We start from the raw sequence: 8,074 nt of genomic DNA, 5'->3' as shown, positions 1-8,074 counted from the left end.
AACAAAACAACAACAACAAAAAAAACCAAGAGATAGCACTTGTCGGTGAGGATGTAGAGAAAAGAGAACCCTTGTTCATTGTTGGTGGGAATGTAAATTGGTATAGCCACCATGAAAATCAGTATGGAGTTCCTTTTAAAAATTTAAAAATATAACTATCATATGATCCAGCAATCCCATTCCTGGGTACATATCCAAAGAAAATGAAAACAGGATCTCAAAGAGATTTTAGCACTCCCATGTTCATTGCAGCATTATTCACAATAGCCAGGATACGGAAACAACCTAAGTGTCTGTCACTGGATGAATGGATAAAAAAAGATTTGGTATAAGTCCTGGGAATGTAATGTGCAGTATGGTTACTATAGTTAACGATACTGTGTTGTATATTTGAAAGTTGCTAAGAGAGTAGATTTTATCAATTCTCACCACAAAAAGAAAAATTGTAACTATGTGAAGTGATGGATGTGTTAACTCACCTTAACATGGTAATCACTTTTGCAATGTATACATATACCAAATTATTACATTGTACACGTTAAACTTACACAAAGTTATATGTAAATTATATCTCCATAAAGCTGGAAAACAAACAAAGCCAAATGCTGCTCTGGGAAGGAGCCCCAACCACAGCTCAACTGAGGCCTCTTCCCACCCCCCTCCACCCACCCCAACTCCCACTCACTGTGTAAGGACCTGGGTTTAATTGGCGTCCTAGTCCGTCCTCTATTACGTCACTAACAGCCTGATCCAATGGGTTCTCTTCTTTCACTTCCACCCCCCCCCAGGGCCCCATCTCTCTTGGCCCTTTATAATTTCGATTTTGAATGGTTAGATCTAGGTGGTAGATACATGGGTATTCATTGTACTATTCCTCCAACTTTCTTTATGTATGACAATTGTTATAATAAAAAATAGTAGGTGGTTTTCAGGGGCTGAGGGCAGATTATGTACGGCCCTATTGTCATTTAGGGATTTGGGGTTCTCCCCTGAAAGAGATGGGTCAGCATGGAGAGGTTTGAGTAAAAGAATGATAGGGTCTGACTTTCTGTTTTAACAGGTATGTCAGGGTTTTCGTCCTCCACTTCAATGACTCGGTACAAAAGAAGGAAAGTTGCAGTTCCGGCTGTAGTTTTACCAGAGCCTCTAAAACATGCCCTGCATTACCTACAAGCAAAGTATAAATGGGAAATGACCTAAATCAAGTATAGCACAGGAATGGCCAACAATTCTCCAAAGTGCTATATAAATGCTGAAGCAGAACCACAATCCTCATCTTTAAAATTTCCAGTTGTGAGGAACACCTGGGTGGCCCAATGGATGAAGCAACCGCCTTCGGCTCAAGTCATGATCCCAGGGTCCTGGGATCAAGTCCCAGGTCGGGCTCCCTGCTCAGCGGGAAGCCTGCTTCTCCCTCTTCTGCTTTCCCTGTTTGTGATTTCTCTCTCTGTCAAATAAGTAAATAAAATCTTTTAAAAATTAAATAAAATTACCAGCCATGAAATGCATCTAATCTGTGTGAAGTTCTTATTTCTCTCTATGCCACTGCCCATGGTACATATTCAGCTTGGACCAAGAATAATCCTGGCAACCACCCTGCATGTTACTCAGTAATGGGGTTTCAGGCACCCCAGTCCCAATTCTTGTGTCCTACACACCTTGGCACGTCCAGGTTATTCCTGGAAGAGGAGTTGATGACAAAGTACATTTTAGATTAAAATAAACAAAAAGTAGAACAATATAATTAAAATACAGAAACTAAAAGAATTAGTTGCCATAAAGCCTCTAACAATGTAACAACATTTTAAAACGCTATATGGCTTTGGGCAATATATTTAAATTCACTTAGCCTCCATTTCTTCTTTTGTTAGGTAGGATTAGTAATACTTACTATTGGGTGAATAATGAAAAACACTAAAAATTAGTGAGTAAAATGAATCCTGTGAATAAAATTTTATATTCTTTATGAAAAGTGATATTGGAGAAAAACCTCACTTGCATTCACCAAGAGAAGAAAGATTTACTCAGGGAAAATATTTCACTATATGGATAAATATTCATTTACACAAGACCAAATCTTAGAAGTAGGATAACCTCTGTATGGTGACTAACATAATATAATAAAAAATCATTAAAAAAAAAGAAGTAGGATAACCTATCTATCTGGAAAGAAATACAGATCTGGCAGGGAAGTGGTGAAAGGGAATACACAGATATGTGAGGCATCTATTTGGATTCTCAACACAAAGAAAGAAAAAACTATGAAACTCTGAGAAAAAACTGCCAAGTACACTGGTTTCTAACCCCCACAACACCCTCAATTTCCCCAAAGGACTCCAGTATTATCTCTGGGGAGGTTTTGTCAATGGCATTTTATTTGCCGATGTACTGGAATGTGCTGGGTCAAAGCACTACAGTTGAAACTGTGACCTGAGGCTTTCTGCAATCGTTGTACTACTGAAATGAACCTTGGTATTCCCCTTTATAGCTAAGCAGATGATAATCTAGCAAGCAATACTGTAATATGTGATGGGAATTTAACATGAGCCTCGATCAGCCTTGGAATGATGGCAAGTACTAACATTGGTAAACCTCTGTCCCTTTTGAGCAAGCAGATTTTAATTCTTATGTTCATTAATTTAGATTCTCTTTAGTTCTTCAAAGAGCATGTTAGATTACCTGAAATTGTGCTAAAGAAAACCCCAAAAAGCTTATGTGAATGAATTGTTCTACTGCTGGCCTGTGGCCCTGGCCTCACAGGGACCTTTGAGTCTTTGCTTGTAACAGCCCCGCACAATGAAAAAATTGGATGAGTGACTCATATCCACATACCTGGCAGACAAATCACAGGCACCAATCGTCAATGCAAAAGAGTCTGAGTATCATTAGAATTTGACCCAATGCACAAAGTTCCACCATATTGACCAGTTAATTCAACAAAACAACTTGTTCATCCAGTGAGATAGAATTTTTTAACTGAATTGATTGGGAGGACAGTTGATTCAATAAATGTCAACTAGTTCAATGATAGTCATAGAATAAAAGAATAAAAAAAAGAATAATAATTTAAAAACAGGATCACTACCTAATTGAGTTGAAGTTAATACTGGGATCATTAGCTGAGTTACACAAGTTTCTCTCTGTCTCTGTCCTCTCTTCAGGGATTGTACGAGATTATACCCTCTGGGGGGAAATGAAGGTATTACTGGAGCTAGAAGTGATGTGTACTTGGAATTTTTCTCTTTGTAATTACAGTCGCCCCTTGAACAATGTGGGCGTTAGAGGCACCAACCCCCTGGGCAGTAGAAAATCCAGGTATAACTTTTGACTCCCCAAAAACTTAACTACTAATATCCTACTGTTGACTGGAAGCCTTCCCAATAAGATAGTTAATACATATTTTGTATGTTATATTATATACTGTGTCCTTACAATAAACCGAGCTAGAAAAAAGAAAATATTATTAAGAAAATAGTAAGAAAGGGAAAATACATTTATAGTACTATACTGTAAAAATCCACATATAAATGGAATAGATACTTGATCTATATTCCTATCAGCTGTCTCTCTACCAGATCTATGTGTGGTTGTGTCTTTCCAGATGGGTAGGTTATCTATTTCTGAGATTCAGCCATTGTAAATATAAATATATATTCGTATAGTAAAATATTTCCCTTAAACAAACCCTTTTATTCCTCTTTATGGCCTCAAGTTGAGTAGTCTCAATATCAATTTTAATAAATAAAAATTCATTCACAGAGCACATTTCCTTTATTAATTTTGCTGTTCTTATTATTTATTTAATTCTGTTCTCTCAATAACCTTTTGGGCAGATAGGGCAAGTATTCCTTTTTAAAACTAGTTTATTTGCACTAAATGGAGACAACTTATTTCATGGGATTGCCTTCTCTCCGCTCTTACGAATCCCTGCACACCTGGGACCACACAATTAGCTAACGGTGGTGTTAGCATTAGAACCCAGGCTGTACAGGTAATACCGTGCATATACCATGTATTAATCTACTCCCATTGGGATCTGGAGCAGCGTCCCATCACCAAACACTTGAATATTTCTGCATTCAATATTGTTAAATACAATAAATAAAGATCATGAAGAGCATTGTATCTGTTGTCAGGTCAGGTGTTGCTGCCAAGTGCTTTTCAGAGGGTTTTGGAATTGGAAGTTGCAGATAAGGGACTGTAGTTATGTATTCCTCTAGCCCTGATGCTCTCTGCCACTATGTAAAGCAACTAATCGTTAATGTACAATGACTACTTGCACACCTTTTTTCTCTTACTCCAAGGCTTTTCTAGATAGCAAACCAATCTGCTGGTCAGCAGAGAGAACCATTAACCCCAAGTATGTTCTCCATCACCTTCATTGTGCACAGGATTTAATTCTCTTCTTTCTTTTACTACTATCAGCTCAACTACACTACACAAAATCACTCAATTTTTCACCTATTTATTTCTTTCTCTCTCAACTTCTTTCAGAATGGTCAGGGAGGAGGAGGAGTAAAAGGACAAGACCATATCACAGAAAAGTCAAGAACAAAGAGTGTGTCAAAGAGGAGCGTAGGTTGCCCTATACTGTAAAATGACTCCAAGAGATTCAGGAGGGTGAGAACCAGGAAGCTGTGACTTTAACAACCAGAAATTCACTAGTGACTTTGAGGAAGCAGTTTCCTCCAGGTTATGGGAATGGACTCCAGAATGCAAAGAGTTGGGAAGCAAGGGTATGGTGGTGAAGCCAAGATGGTGAACATAGACCTAATTTTTAATGAGCCAGGATCAATGTCCTTCAAATGTCTTCAGAGTATCTATGAATTCCTTGTACTAGTTCCACGTGCTTTCTTATTCTTCCATTAAAACCTGTTTCTCCTCATGCACTGACAATAAAATACAAAGCTAGTTTCTTATTAAATCATCTTCTGTTTTCATTAAATTGCTGGCATTATAACAGTTGTCTTCTAATATTTCATATCATAAATGTATAATACTTAAGCTCTATTATAGGTTAATATGCTCCTGTGAGCCGGCCTGAAGGCTGTCTTACCATGTATGACATATATTTATATGGAGAACATCTTTCCTAAATTCCAAGGAATTGGCTAGCAAACTAATAGCTTGAGCCATAAGAAATTGCCATTTTTGTAGTTCAAAAATGATTACGTAGCAGGAATTTTATCTGATTCATACTTATAAGTTTTCAAATGCAACCATGATACAAACTGAATGTTGCCACAATAATTCATTGTTCACTAATTATGGTGGGCTATGAATTAATGGTTTAGGATGACAAATGGAGTCCAGGGGGTGATTAAGACGTTAGTCTTAATTGAACTTTTGCTAACTTTTGCATATAAGGGCCCCTTGTTTAGCAAGACACTTGACAGTGACACTTCGAACTTGCCTGCCCATGGTGGCTAGTGTTCACCTTTGTTCTATACCATGCCCAGGAGCTCATGGTCTACCCTTTCCAATGGTCTTGGTTATGACCTAGCCCTGTTGTACTGGGAACGTACTTTCAGATTGGGTCAAAAGACATCAGACACTTGGGAAAAAAAAAAACTAGGACCACTCTCTCTGGGTCTGAATAAATGTTTCTCTTCATCCAACACCCCACATCCATATTATTATATAATCACTAATTTTCAAAAAATATAAGTGACATCAAAGAGTAACTCTGGAAAAATTACATCCAGGGACAGAGTTGTCATTTCATTACTGACAAAATTCTCTCCTACTGCCCAGTACACTGGCACCTATTTGCACCCTCTACTGCCCTCACTGTGCCATAATGAAGAAGAATTTAATGCTGTGCTTTATGAGTTGGCTCTTATTCTGTACCCATAACTGATATAAAATTCTTTTTCAAGCAATGTTATAAAAATGAAGAGCAAAATAAATCAATAAATAACAACCAGAAACCATTCATTCATTCATTCATTCAACCCCAAATTCCCTAAAGTAGAATGGTATTCTTAGTAATAAGCTCAATATTGTCATAAATAATGAATGGGTCCCTTCTAAAATATTCTTCCTCTGTTTACATTTCCTGACCCTGGCATGATATTTTACATAGAGTGGACATTCAATAAGTTCTTGAGGCAGAAAGGAAGGAAGGAGCAAAGGAAAGATAGTAGGAAAGAAGGAGGAAAATCTTCCGTGCACTTGCTTATGTAATGAAGTTAATTAGACATGCAATATTTTTTTAGGAAGAAAAACAAGATGCTAAATGGGAAATAAAATATTATGTTAAGGGGCCCCATGAATTTGAAATAAGGACTGGGAATTTGGACTCCTAATGGATTTTTTACTCTTTTTAGGTTCTTAACCTGCGTTCTCTCTCGTTCTTTGTTCCTCATCCAGGAAAGATAAATGTGCATATTTCACTTGGTGATGTTCATATCTGGAATCCGATCATGGATCATTTGAAATGCAGGAACTCACCACATTCTTTTTTTTTTTAAGATTTATTTTTTTGAGAGAGAAAGGGAGTACGAGCAGGGGTGATGCAGAGGAAGAGGGAGAGAGAGAATCCCAAGCAGACTCCACGCTGAGCAGAGCCTAACAAGGAGCTCAATCCCAGGACCCCAAGATCATGACCTGAGCTGAAACCAAGAGTTGGCCACTCAACCTACTGAGCCACCCAGGTGCCCCTGCATTCTTCACTATAGTGATGTTTGGGGGCGCCTGGGTAGATCAGTCGGTTGTGTCTGACTCTTGGTTTCAGCTCCAGTCATGATCTCATGGATCATGAGATTGAGCCCCGTGTTGGGCTTCCTGCTCAGTGAGGAGTCTGCTTGTCCCTCTCCCTCTGCTCCTCCCCCCACTCATAGTCTCTCTCTCAAATAAGAAAATAAATCTTAAAAAAAATATATAGTGATGGTTGAATTGGTTAGTCCTTGTAGAAAACATGGAAGGTGAAACATCAAACCCCCCCCCACAAAAGTTACCTACATTTACATTTCTTCTATGAAACAAATCCAAATATCACCATCCCACCTAATTTTTTCTTAAGTGATTTGCTTTTCAGATGCTTCTGTTTTTCCAGTTTCATTACAATCTTGGTTAAGGACTTGGAGAGTGGAATGACAGCTATATTTCCACTTGCTTTACACCATTTTATTTCCAGTACATATCACCTCACAGTGTGCTCCCTTGTGACACATTACGGGATCATTAAATTAAAAATGAAAGGTGTGGTTGATGACTGACTGCTCTCTAATTACCCAGAGTGTTTGTCAAAGGCCATAGGCAGAAGGCATAAACCCCATTTTGCTGTTATATGGACTGTCAAGTTTATAGAACATTTCTGCTGCATAGAAAACTTCCCCAATAAGGATATCTAGTGGAGCAGACTTTCGCAAGTGGAATCAATCCCCTCAGCCTCAGGATAAACAGACAGTGAAGAAAATGATCTAGTGATCAAACTGGTTCATCCCATGCTTTCAAAATAAGAAGCCTATCTGGGATCAGTGTCTCTCAACCTGTTGTCTCCCCATTATTGTGACTTTTTAGACATCTTTTCCTAATAGCTCATCCAGAAAATGTTAATATCATGGATATACTTTTTATACTCATCCAGAAAATGTTAATACCATAGATATACCATAGATATACATAGCACAGTGGTCCTTTGGAGGAGTATAAGCCATTATAACATCTAAACTTTTTTTCTCCCCACTAAGAATAATTTCCACCATCTTGAGAACACATGTTTGGGATTATGCTTGCTAGTACACATTGAATTCTGACGATGTTTCACCAATTCTATATGCAAAGCTACCCTATTCTGGAGTGTACGATTCAAGAAAATATAAGATAGAAAATGGTTCTTTAGCAAATCACATATTGTCAACTGAGAGAGCAAATCTCCTTCCTCTCCTAAAAATGAGGAAGCCCTAATAATAATAATAAAGAACATATGGTTCCCAAGTCAAAATGGTGTCCAAATCAAAAATCTCACACCCACAATTTCAAACTCCTCCACATACAGGGAGAGGGGCAGGTTTTGCTCTCAGAAAGGATAAGACTACCAGCTTGCTACAGCTACTGTCTCATTTACTTA

Source organism: Ursus maritimus (assembly GCF_017311325.1).
Source record: "Ursus maritimus isolate PB19 chromosome X unlocalized genomic scaffold, ASM1731132v1 scaffold_X1, whole genome shotgun sequence".
Lineage (NCBI taxonomy): Eukaryota > Metazoa > Chordata > Mammalia > Carnivora > Ursidae > Ursus > Ursus maritimus.
Note: the sequence above shows the minus strand (reverse complement) of the source record.